The following is a 12,285-nucleotide window of genomic DNA, read 5'->3' as shown; positions in this document are numbered from 1 at the left end:
AATGTGTCTTTAGAGATGGCTGTGCTCTGGTAGTCTGTAAGAACTTTCTTATGCAGCTAAAGCCAGAGAAGTTAAATATAGAAATTATATAATAAGTTATCTAGTTCATCCCTCTCTGCCAGTGTATTACTGTGTCCTAAATGAGAACAGGGATACAAGCTGTTTAAAAAAAAATCATAATTATTATTTTGCAGAATTTTGCACAAAATGTTTCACTTTGGGCAATTTTGTACTCACAAAAATGATGTTATAATAAATGATAGGGAACTAGCGATGTTCACATTAAAACATACAAAGTCCTTTTATAAATTTTTTCAGTGTGCCAGGTTGTATAACCAAGCAATTCTTTGTACGAAAGAGACCCACTGAATTTCAATTAGTTTTACATTCAATTTCTAAATATTTTACACCCATCAGGTAAGCTGACATGTACCAAGTAAGACACTGGGGTAACCATTTTTTATTGGTCTTCATCAGACCTTTTTATTAATGTGCTGAGCTTTCATAATTCTAACTACATTGTCCATGCTGGTGATTTACATTGGTCAAACTCTGCTATTCCTAGTCACATGAGTAGTTCCATTGCTTTCAGGTGATTTGGCCTGTTGTGTGTAATGGCATGCCTACCTTGGGGAATGATAGGTTTGATTTGTGGTAGAGAAGTGGGTAATGAAACAAGTAGTATATGTGAAAAGTCCAAGCCCTTCAAATCTTTGGGTTCTATTTTTTATGAGACTGAAGTACTACCTGAATTCTTCACATAACCTATGATCAAAACAGTTTATAGTAAAAAATAAATAAATCAATTTTATACTTTATCATTTGTATTCTGAGGAATACAGCCTTTTGTGCACCCAGTTCCCCTATAACAAAAAAATACTTTCATATATGTTCTTATAAAATGTTCCCTTGAGAATGGTCCTGAGATTTTCATTTATTCAAGTCAGCTGAATCTTAATTTTTAATTCACCGAAGAACAGGACATACAGGATTTAAACCTGCAAGTCTTGCTCAAGTAAGTAGTCTTTACTCATGCACGTAGTTCCACTGACTACATGACTCATATGATAAAAAATGTCTGGCATGCAAAAGGGTTGCTGCATCAGGCCCTGGACGCCCAGCAGGGCCGGCTCTATGTTTCTTGCAAGCTCCCCCCCCCCCTTTTTTATTTTGGCTTTTACACATGTTCACACTTTGCAATGTGGTTTGGTTTGGTTGGGGTTTTTTTTGACTGTTTAAAATTTAAAAAAAATGAAAACAGAATTTGTAGTTAGTGAAATAAAACAATTTCCTACTAGTGTACTCATTTAATTTTAACAAAATCACAATTACAAACAATTTGGGTTCAACTATACACTAATGAAAAACATTAGTGTCTTCCGGGTCACCCAAGTTTCTTATAATGTAAAAGAATTTATATGAACTGAATTTTTCTGGTTTTTGTACTTGCGTAGTCTTTTAATAATTCAGTGAAATCTAAATTTTTGCAATGGTATTTTCAATTGAAATTAATGCGACTCCTGACAAACGATTTTGAGACATGGTGGACCTCAAATAACTTTTTTGTAACTTCAGTTTTGGGAAACTGAGCTCACCAGAAGCCACTGATACTGGTAATGTTAAAAGAATGCATAATGCTATAGCAGTGTTTGGAGTGAAAAAATCATTTCTTGCTATAAATTCTAATACTTTTAGAGGAGAAGTTTTAGGACTTATTAGCTCAGATAAAGCTATGAATTCATCATACCATCCTACTCCATCAATGTCAGCAGCGTTATCAGTACTGAGTGCTAAATGTAGGTCTTGGTAGTGCTTCATGAGGTCTTCTTTGGAAAACTGATTTTTAATATTTCCAATATCTCATAAAAATTCAAAAGTTTCACAATGACCATGCAACTGACAAAATATTTCTTCAATGGAAGTTATAACCACCGGCACCGACGTGACACGGAAATGGGTGCAAATGGCGCCAATAGGGCGGAACAGTACACACAAGTTATCGTGATTCCTGATTTAATTAATCAATAATCGTTAACATTTGCACATTGATGCACATTCACATTATGAGTGACAGTGTCACAACATGACACGATACTTTTCACGTCACGCTCCTATCTCACTACTGGAGATTTTTTTGATCTTCATGTTTTGTTTTGTTTTGGTACATTGGTGGATTTTTCCGAAAAAAAAGGATGGCCGGAACGCCGCCCCTGGAAATGTGCCGCCCCAAGCATGTGCTTGCTTTGCTGGTGCCTAAAGCCGGTCCTGACGCCCATACGCATACTTCATGGGATTCTGTTTTCCCTTACTACTTCCTCTGCAGTACAATAGAAGTCTCTTTCAATTTCATTCTGTCTGCCATGTTAAAACTATCCTATATAAGTGGACAAAGTTTATTTTGCAATGGGAGTTCCTGTTCACTAGGATCAAGTTTGTGGGACTTTTGGTCAGTCAATTTGTCTTATTTACAGTATCGCTTTCACAAGTCCTCTTCATATGGGGGTAATTTTTGCACCTGCTTCTTTGAACCATAAACTGAAGGAAATATTTTAATGATTCCCCTAACTCTCATATTCTATTGGGAGGAACACCTGTGAACATTCGAACAACAGTATTTCTCAGAACTGTCTAATTAGAGCAACCCTTTGGACAAGGGTTAATCATAGCACCTGGGTCCTTCAAAAGCAGTTCCAGTAAATTTATCCCAGGAATCCTAAATAATGTGGCAATTACAGGCGACTCTGAGCTGCCTGTGTGAAGACCCTTGTTAACAACAGGGCTTTGGAATCCTCCTGATGATACTTCACACCTTAGCTTTGCAAATTAATAAGTGCCTGGCAACACTGGTGGGGATCTTTCAAACATACTCTGGAGGCTAATTAAATTTTTAGCCTTCACATCCTTTGACAGATTCTGAAAACAACTCTAAAAGCTTTGGTGCTGTTGGCTTCTTTGCGCATCTAGAGAATTCACAGCTGACCTTTTTTTTCCCACACTGATTACCCATGTTACAACGTGTCATTCTCTCTCCAGCCACATTCTTAATAAGGTTCCAACTTTAAACACTGAGCCAGATCCTTAGCTGGTGTAAACTAGTGTTGCTCAATGAAGACAATGGAGCTGCACCAACATGAGCTGAGACCCTGGCCCTGTATATTGTCTGAAAACCTCATTAAAACATCTCTTTTGCCCCCCTCTGTTCTGTGGTTTCTTTTTCTTGGATGAATGGTACGCCCCCTCTAGTGCAACCAGAAAAACTGACTTGACAGCAGAAAGGCGGCTACTTCATAATTCACATGCAACCAATCAAGATCTGATGGCAATCTGGACCATGTGCATGCTCAGCTTATGAGACTGAGCTATATTTCTGGTGCTCCACCAAAGTATAATGGTAGTGCAGAGATTAAATATTGATTTTTCCATATTACTTTAAATTATTAAGAGGGGGAAATCATTCTTATGAAGTGTTCCGTTTCAATAAAATACAGCAAATTTTATTAAGTCTGATTTATTTTGTTAAATGGTTTTACAGTGAAAGAAACACTGCATATAATTAGTAATACAGCATTTGTATTATCTTGTTGGTCATATAATAATGACAGCACAAAAAGAAATAAGCCACTAATCAAATCACAAGGATTTCACACACAGAATTATCTTTTTTTTCCTACAGTAAAGTTTAATGCTCGATAAAAGGTATTGGACTGAAAACCCTGAAGATCAGACTTTTCTATTTATCCATAGAAGTTGTACAGAACAGGCAACCTCTTACAAGCTTTCTTAATCTCCACTGTGCTTCAGTTCTGTGCAGGAAGAACCAACTCTCTGGGTAAGAGCAAAAGGGCAGTTCGCTCACCAGGCCTCTCACTTGCCAGTCACTCCTTGGTCTCTGGCAGAGACAATGTGTTGTGATTAGGGGGAGGAGGGGGCGGGAGTTCGCAGGGTAATGTGCCCACCCCCAGTTTTGTTGCTTGGCTTTACTGAGCATGCTCACATGGATTGTGCATGCTCAGTAACACTGCTGAAGCCAGCTGCCCTCACTCTGCCTCCTCACTATTGGCTGACATGGGTCACTTCTGCCTGGGTTGATGCTGCCAATTAATGCCATTCATTATGGTTGTTTTATAATGTAGTCAGTCATGCATTGTAATGAGATTATAAAGTCACTGAACATCGATCAGATGATAACAATTTTCAGTCACTACTGGCCCGGGGTCAGATTTGAAAGGGTGACTTTAAGGAGAAAAGTCCAATACCCCACTACTGATCAGTTTTCCCTCTCACAATTATCTGCAGTATAGGCAACATTTTTTAAAATCCCCTGAATCAATGCTTATATAATCTCTGAGCATTAGCATAACTCTAGGATGTGTTGCTTAAAGATTTGGCAACGACAGTAGATGTCACTAGAACTATAAAACAAGATATTGTCTCTAATACTCTACAAAATGCAAATAAGCCACATCTTTATTCACCTTAAACCACAAGGTTGATACTAAACTGGGATGACACTAAACTGGGAGAAGTGGTAGATACGCTGGAGGGCAGGGATAGGATACAGAGGGACCTAGACAAATTGGAGGATTGGGCAAAAATAAATCTGATGAGGTTCAATAAGGATAAGTGCAGGGTCCTGCACTTAGGACGGAAGAACCCAATGCACAGCTACAGACTAGGGACCAAATGGCTAGGCAGCAGTTCTGCGGAAAAGGACCTAGGGGTGACAGTGGACGAGAAGCTGGATATGAGTCAGCAGTGTGCCCTTGTTGCCAAGAAGGTCAATGGCATTTTGGGATGTATAAGTAGGGGCATAGCGAGCAGATCGAGGGACGTGATCGTTCCCCTCTATTCGACATTGGTGAGCCCTCATCTGGAGTACTGTGTCCAGTTTTGGGCCCCACGCTACAAGAAGGATGTGGATAAACTGGAGAGAGTCCAGCGAAGGGCAACAAAAATGATTAGGGGTCTGGAACACATGATTTATGAGGAGAGGCTGAGGGAACTGGGATTGTTTAGCCTGCAGAAGAGAAGAATGAGGGGGGATTTGATAGCTGCTTTCAACTCCCTGAAAGGGGGTTCCAGAGAGGATGGTTCTAGACTATTCTCAGTGGTAGAAGAGGACAGGACAAGGAGTAATGGTCTCAAGTTGCAGTGGGGGAGGTTTAGGTTGGATATTAGGAAAAACTTTTTCACTAAGATGGTGGTGAAACACTGGAATGTGTTACCTAGGGAGGTGGTAGAATCTCCTTCCTTAGAAATTTTTAAGGTCAGGCTTGACAAAGCCCTGGCTATGATGATTATTTGGGGATTGGTCCTGCTTTGAGCAGGGGGTTGGACTAGATGATCTCCTGAGGTCCCTTCCAACCCTGATATTCTATGATTCTATGATAAGATCTAATCTTAAGCAATATAAAACCAAAAATGTATAGTAAATACATGATGTAACTTCTAAATTTTCTCTTAATTGTAACGAATGCAATAGCCCCAAGAAGCTAAGTAACTTCCAAAAGCAAACTGCATCTTGTATAAATTCATACAGGTCATGCTCTCTAATATATATGTATTATATTTGTTTAATAAATTTTTCCTCCCTCCATATTTCAATATTTTATGGGAGTTTTAAGTCTTAGTGAAAAGAATTAAGGGCAAGGTAATGGTTTTTGCATAAAGTACCACAAAGAAGAAAGAGAGGATATTAATTTCTAAGGTTTGGCTATTCCCAAGAACTCCAACTTTGAGAAAAACGAGTAGCTATATAAGCAAAAAGAAAAGGAGTACTTGTGGCACTGTAGAGACTAACCAATTTATTAAGCTTTCGTGAGCTACAGCTCACTTCATCAAAAGCTTAATAAATTGGTTAGTCTCTAAGGTGCCACAAGTACTCCTTTTCTTTTTGCGAATACAGACTAACACGGCTGTGACTCTGAAACCTAGCTATATAAGATGTTCTGAAAAAGGAACTTCTCACATACTTGGTGCATTGATTGTCTAAAGGCACACAAAAAAGTATGCCCTTAGCTCAGGAAAGTCTCAAGAGAAGCAACTATTTCCTATTATTATTAATCATTTGTAGTCTGGTAGCATCCACAATGTTCTATGCACTGTCCACACACAAACAAGGAAACAAGCTTACAATCTAAGGGCCCAACCCTGCAAATACTTGACCAGATGAGTAACTATGCCAATATAAGTAATGTAGAATCATTGAATAGCAGGGTTGGAAGAGACTTCAGGAGATCATCTAGTACAGCCCCCTGCTCAAAGCAGGACCAATCCCCAATTAAATCATCCCAAACAGGGCTTTGTCAAGCCTGATCTTAAAAACCTCTAAGGAAGGAGATTCCACCACCTCCACAGGTAACGCATTCCAGTGCTTCACCACCCTCCGAGTGAAAAAGTTTTTCCTAATATCCAACCTTAGCCTCCCCCACTGCAACTTGAGACCATTATTCCTCGTTCTGTCATCTGCTACCACTGAACAATCCAGATCCATCCTCTTTGGAACCCCCTTTCAGGGAGTTGAAAGCAGCTATCAAATCCCCCCTCATTCTTCTCTTCTGCAGACTAAACCATCCCAGTTCCCTCAGCCTCTCCTCATAAGTCATGTGTTCCAGTCCCCTAATCATTTTTGTTGCCCTCCGCAGGATGGTTTCCAATTTTTTCATACCCTTCTTGCAGTGTGGGACCCAAAACTGGACACAGTACTCCAGATGAGGCCTCACCAATGTCAAATAGATGGGAACGATCATGTCCCTCGATCTGCTAGCAATGCCCCTACTTACACATCCCAAAATGTTGTTAGCCTTCTTGGCAACAAGGGCACACTGTTGACTCATATCCAGCTTCTTGTCCACTGTAACCCCTAGGTCCTTTTCTGCAGAACTGCTGTCGAGCCCTTCGGTCCCTAGTCTGTAGCGGTGCATGGGATTCTTCCATCCTAAGTGCAGGACTCTACACTTGTCCTTGTTGAACCTCATCAGATTTCTTTTGGCCCAATCCTCCAATTTGTCTAGGTCCCTCTGTATCCTATCCCTACCCTCCAGCGTTTCTTCCACTCCTCCCAGTTTAGTGTCATCTGCAAATGTGCTGAGGGTGCAATCCACACCATCCTCCAGATCATTTATGAAGATATTGAACAAAACCGGCCCGAGGAACGACCCTTGGGCCATTCCACTCGATATCGGCTGCCAACTAGACAAGGAGCCATTGATCACTACCCGTTGAGCCCGACAATCTAGCCAACTTTCTATCCACCTTAGAGTCCATTCATCCAGCCCATACTTCTTTAACTTGCTGGCAAGAATACTGTGGGAGACCGTGTCAAAAGCTTTGCTAAAGTCAAGGAACAACACGTCCACTGCTTTCCCCTCATCCACAGAGCCAGTTATCTCATCACAGAAGGCAATCAGATTAGTCAGGCGTGACTTGCCCTTGGTGAATCCATGCTGACTGTTCCTGATCACTTTCCTCTCCTCTAAGTGCTTCAGAATAGATTCCTTGAGGACCTGCTCCATGATTTTTCCAGGGACTGAGGTGAGGCTGACTTGTCTGTAGTTCCCCGGATCCTCCTTATTCCCTTTTTTAAAGATGGGCACTACAGTAGCCTTTTTCCAGTCGTCTGGGACCTCCCCTGATCACCATGAGTTTTCAAAGATAATGGCCAATGGCTCTGCAATCACATCCACCAACTCCTTTAGCACTCTCGGATGCAGTGCATCTGGCCCCATGGACTTGTGCTCGTCCAGCTTTTCTAAATAGTCCCGAACCACTTCTTTCTCCACAGAGGGCTGGTCACCTCCTCCCCATGCTGTGCTGCCCAGTGCAGTTGCCTGGGAGCTGACCTTGTTCGTGAAGACAGAGGCAAAGAAAGCATTCGGTACATTAGCTTTTTCCACATCCTCTGTCACTAGGTTGCCTCCCTCATTCAGTAAGGGGCCCATACTTTCCTTGACTTTCTTTTTGTTGCTAACATATCTGAAGAAACCCTTCTTGTTACTCTTAACATCTCTTGCTAGCTGCAACTCCAGGTGTGATTTGGCCTTCCTGATTTCACTCCTGCATGCCCAAGCAATATTTGTATACTCTTCCCTGGTCATTTATCCAATCTTCCACTTCTTGTAAGCTTCTTTTTTGTGTTTAAGATCAGCAAGGATTTCACTGTTAAGCCAAGCAGGTTGCCTGCCATATTTACTATTCTTTCTACATGTCGGGATGGTTTGTCCCTGTAACCTCAATAAGGATTCTTCAAAATACAGCCAGCTCTCCTGGACTCCTTTCCCCCTCATGCTGTTTTCCTAGGGGATCCTGCCCATCAGTTCCCTGAGGGAGTCAAAGTCTGCTTTTCTGAAGTCCAGGGTCCGTATTCTGTTGCTCTCCTTTCTTCCTTGTGTCAGGATCCTGAACTCGACCATCTCATGGTCACTGCCTCCCAGGTTCCCATCCATTTTAGCTTCCCCTACTAATTCTTCCCGGTTTGTGAGCAGCAGGTCAAGAAGAGCTGTGCCCCTAGTTGGTTCCTCCAGCACTTGCACCAGGAAATTGTCCCCTACACTTTCCAAAAACTTCCTGGATTGTCTGTGCACCGCTGTATTGCTCTCCCAGCAGATATCAGCGTTTTTGAAGTCTCCCATGAGAACCAGGGCCTGCGATCTAGTAACTTCTGTTAGTTGCCTGAAGAAAGCCTCGTCCACCTCATCCCCCTGGTACGGTGGTCTATAGCAGACTCCCACCACAACATCACTCTTGTTGCTCACTTAATTGAATTCAGTAGGACAATGGCACTCAGGTACACTATCACTGGAGCTCCTCAGCTCTACACAAACAATTAATTTATCCTCACTCCTCTGTATAGTCAGGCAGTATTTTATTGCCATTTTAACAGATGAAGAACCTTAGGCAGAGGGAAATTGAGTGACTATGCCTGAAAAAAAGCCAGATCCCCCAACTGAGAGTTCAGTTCCTCACTCACATAACCACCCTTCCTCTAGAGCTACAGGGTTTTTTAAAATAACTTGTTAAACTTTGTAGATATGTCTCAACAGTGCATAACTAGATTATATATTAATAACTGCATTAAGCTTAATAAATGTTGCATGGGTAAGTGCTCAGAATAAAGTACAGCCTTAACTTTGCCCTTCTATGTCTGTATTAAGATACATTGTTTAACTACATGATCAAATGTTCTCTCTTGATTACAAGATAATATCATGCAATTTTTTCTATAACCTTACATGCACATGTGTAACATCCCTTAATTTTTTTGACAATTCTTTTGTACTTATACTAATGTCAGGTACATTTTTATTCACAGAGTTACATCTCTGGCCCAGAACCTAGCCCTGAGTATTTAGGCTAGACACTAGGCAGATATGGGGAGGGCAACAAAAAGACAGATTTCCTTTCACCAACTTCACAGAGTGGCTGAAGGACCACTTCTGAACCACTCTTATTCATTGGAATGAAGCACTACACTGGGATAGGATGATGAGAATATCTGTAATCTCCAGCCCTTCCCTGACCCCTGCACATTCTTTTACAAGAAGCCCCAACAGAGCACTTTGCCATGCATTGGTTCTGCTGCTTAGGTGAGTGGTTCTCAAACTAGAGACATCGCTTGTTCAGGGAAAGCCCCTGGCAGGCCAGGCTGGTTTGTTTACCTGCCACATCCGCAGGCTCGGCCAATCGTGGCTCCCACTGGCAGCGGTTCGCAGCTGCAGGCCAATGGGAACTGTGGGAATCGGCACGGGCCGAGGGATGTGCTGGCTGCCGCAGCCCCCATTGGCCTGGAGCAGTGAACTGCGGCCAGTGGGAGCCGCAATCGGCTGAACCTGTGGACGTGGCAGGTAAACAAACCGGCCCGGCCCGACAGGGGCTTTCCCTGAACAAGCAGCACCCCTAGTTTGAGAACCACTGGCCTAGGTGACCTCCACAAAGACAGAGCTGGGAGCTAGATTTGCTCCTTTGAGAACATGTAATATACCTGCATATTTTTATAATTATTAAGCATGATTTACAGTGTTTCAGATATTCTGTACAACACACAGAATAATAAACTAATCTCTTCAGAGCAGGGACCATGTTGTTATCATACATTTGTATATCACCTAGCACAATGGGACTGGGATTTCTAGACATTGCTGAAATGCAAATAGATAAATACTATTAATAACAAGACCAGATGACATATATGTAACCCTTCTGCCAGGCCAAGTTGATAGCAGCAAGGGCCGGGTTCAGTACACAGGGGTTCCCTCTCATCAAAGCAAATGCAAAACTGGCTCGAGCCCCCACCCAGTGACCTGGGAAAATCTTACACACCCCCGGGCGCCTCAAAGAGGCAATACTTCCCCTCTCGCAAGCACAGAGTCTCGGTGTAGCAGAGAATCTTTAATAACATGAGGTAAACGACATCAGCATTAAATTGGGGAAACACCACAACTAATGTTCATTAACCAAACCATGAGCAAAGACCCACCCCAGAAAATTGGGCCACATCCTTTCCCTAGGGTGCTTGAGTCCCAGAACCCAAAAGTCTCTTGAGTCCAGCAATCCACAAATCACCCAAAGTTCAAAAAGTCCAGCCCCAGAGTTCAAAAGTTCATCTGCAGGGTGTTGCTCCCCAGTCTGGCTAAAATGTGCCTGTGTGTGGGGGGAAAGAGGTAAGGGGCACCTTACGTGTCCTGAAGCTGACTGCCCCACAGGGCTTTGCTCTGCTCCGCTGTCTCACGACCGGCTCTGCTCTGCACAGCTTGCCGTCTCACAAACACTTCACTCCATCATCTCACGAACACGCCGCTGTCTCACGAATGGCCACGCCCTGCACAGCTTGCCTTGCCATCTCACGAACACTCCGCCAGCCTATCCACGAACAGCATCACTGCACTCTAGTTCTTCCGGCTCCCCACTACTTGACACAGTGCTCAGTGATTTCAGCTCATAGTAGTGGGAGCCTTAATGCTGGTGCACCATAAGGCCAAAGTGAATTCAGCACAGTACCTGTAGCAAGACTCTTAATAGACCCAAAATTAGCTCTGACATTCCACAGTGGAGACAGACAAAGGTGCAATTGGTGTTTCAGGCCCTCACAAAGAGGCCCACACCACCAGGTACAAATACCTGTCTCAAGCCTCTCTCAATTCACAGAGTTTTGGAACCCATGTCCCTTGCCTAGTGAGTGCTACTTAGCTGATGGTGAGTCCCTCCATCATAACAAAAGGCCAAGTACAGTTCCAAGCACAGTTCCCATAATCAGGGTAATAACAATTTATTCTTCCTGCCCCAATAACAGAGACACTGGGGATCCCACAACAGCCAAAGTGACCATTTGGGTAGTTATGGCCTCATTCTAGGCGGGGTGGGTGTGCCTATGCAAATGAGATCAGCCCCTGAAGTTCTTTTCCACAACTTGCCACACCTCACCACCAGATGTCAGGGTGGAGCTCATCCTGACTCTGTTTACATATACATGCTGGTAAACAGATAAAATAGTATATTATTTATGTTACTCAAAAAAAATTGCATGTGTTCATATAGTTAAAGAATGGTGTAATTACAACAGGGTGAAACTTTTTTAACACAACTGTCTTTCATCTCCCCTCCCCATAAAAAAACAAAGATTTGGTGACTGAAACATTTTGAAAATTAATATCATTTTTCTGAGTTGTTCCAGTCAAAAATAATCCTAAACCATTTCATTTTTTTAACTTTAACTAAATGAAATATTTAGCCTTCTTGAGTTGAAATGACTTCATTTCAAAATTTCAGTTCATTTTCAAAAAAAATTTAAATTGGAAAAAATACTTGAAATCAAAATGAAACATTTGTATTGCAGGTTGAACAAATGTTTTGTTTGTTTGACACCCCCCCCCCCGCCCAAGCCATTTATTTATTTTATTTATTTTGGAACAGCCAGTGAACCAAAATATCCATTATTTGCACAGCTCTAGTTTTAATACATTCACACAACGGGCAGAGTTAAGACTGTCTTCATACGGAAACCCATGTGCAATCTATTGAAGGATTAGGGCCTAATATTAAAAGGTCTTTGGGAAGGAACTGTGTTTCCCGGTATGCTTGTAGAGTGCCTGAAACATTTTAAACATTACTATGACATAAGTAATAATCAAACTATTTGGTTGTCAGCACCTATCCCATGCAGTTTAGCAGGTCTGCAGTTATGGACCTTTCTCCTATGCACATGAACAGAGAGTCTCCTTCCTGCAAACCTTAGCAAATGGCTTTCTCCTCATGGTATTTTAACTCCCAAATCTTTGTACGGTAAATGTG

Source organism: Lepidochelys olivacea, assembly GCF_965140295.1.
Source record: "Lepidochelys olivacea isolate rLepOli2 genome assembly, chromosome: 1".
In the NCBI taxonomy this organism is placed as follows: Eukaryota; Metazoa; Chordata; order Testudines; family Cheloniidae; genus Lepidochelys; species Lepidochelys olivacea.
The sequence above is the reverse complement of the archived record's forward strand: the minus strand, read 5'-3'. Positions refer to the sequence as shown.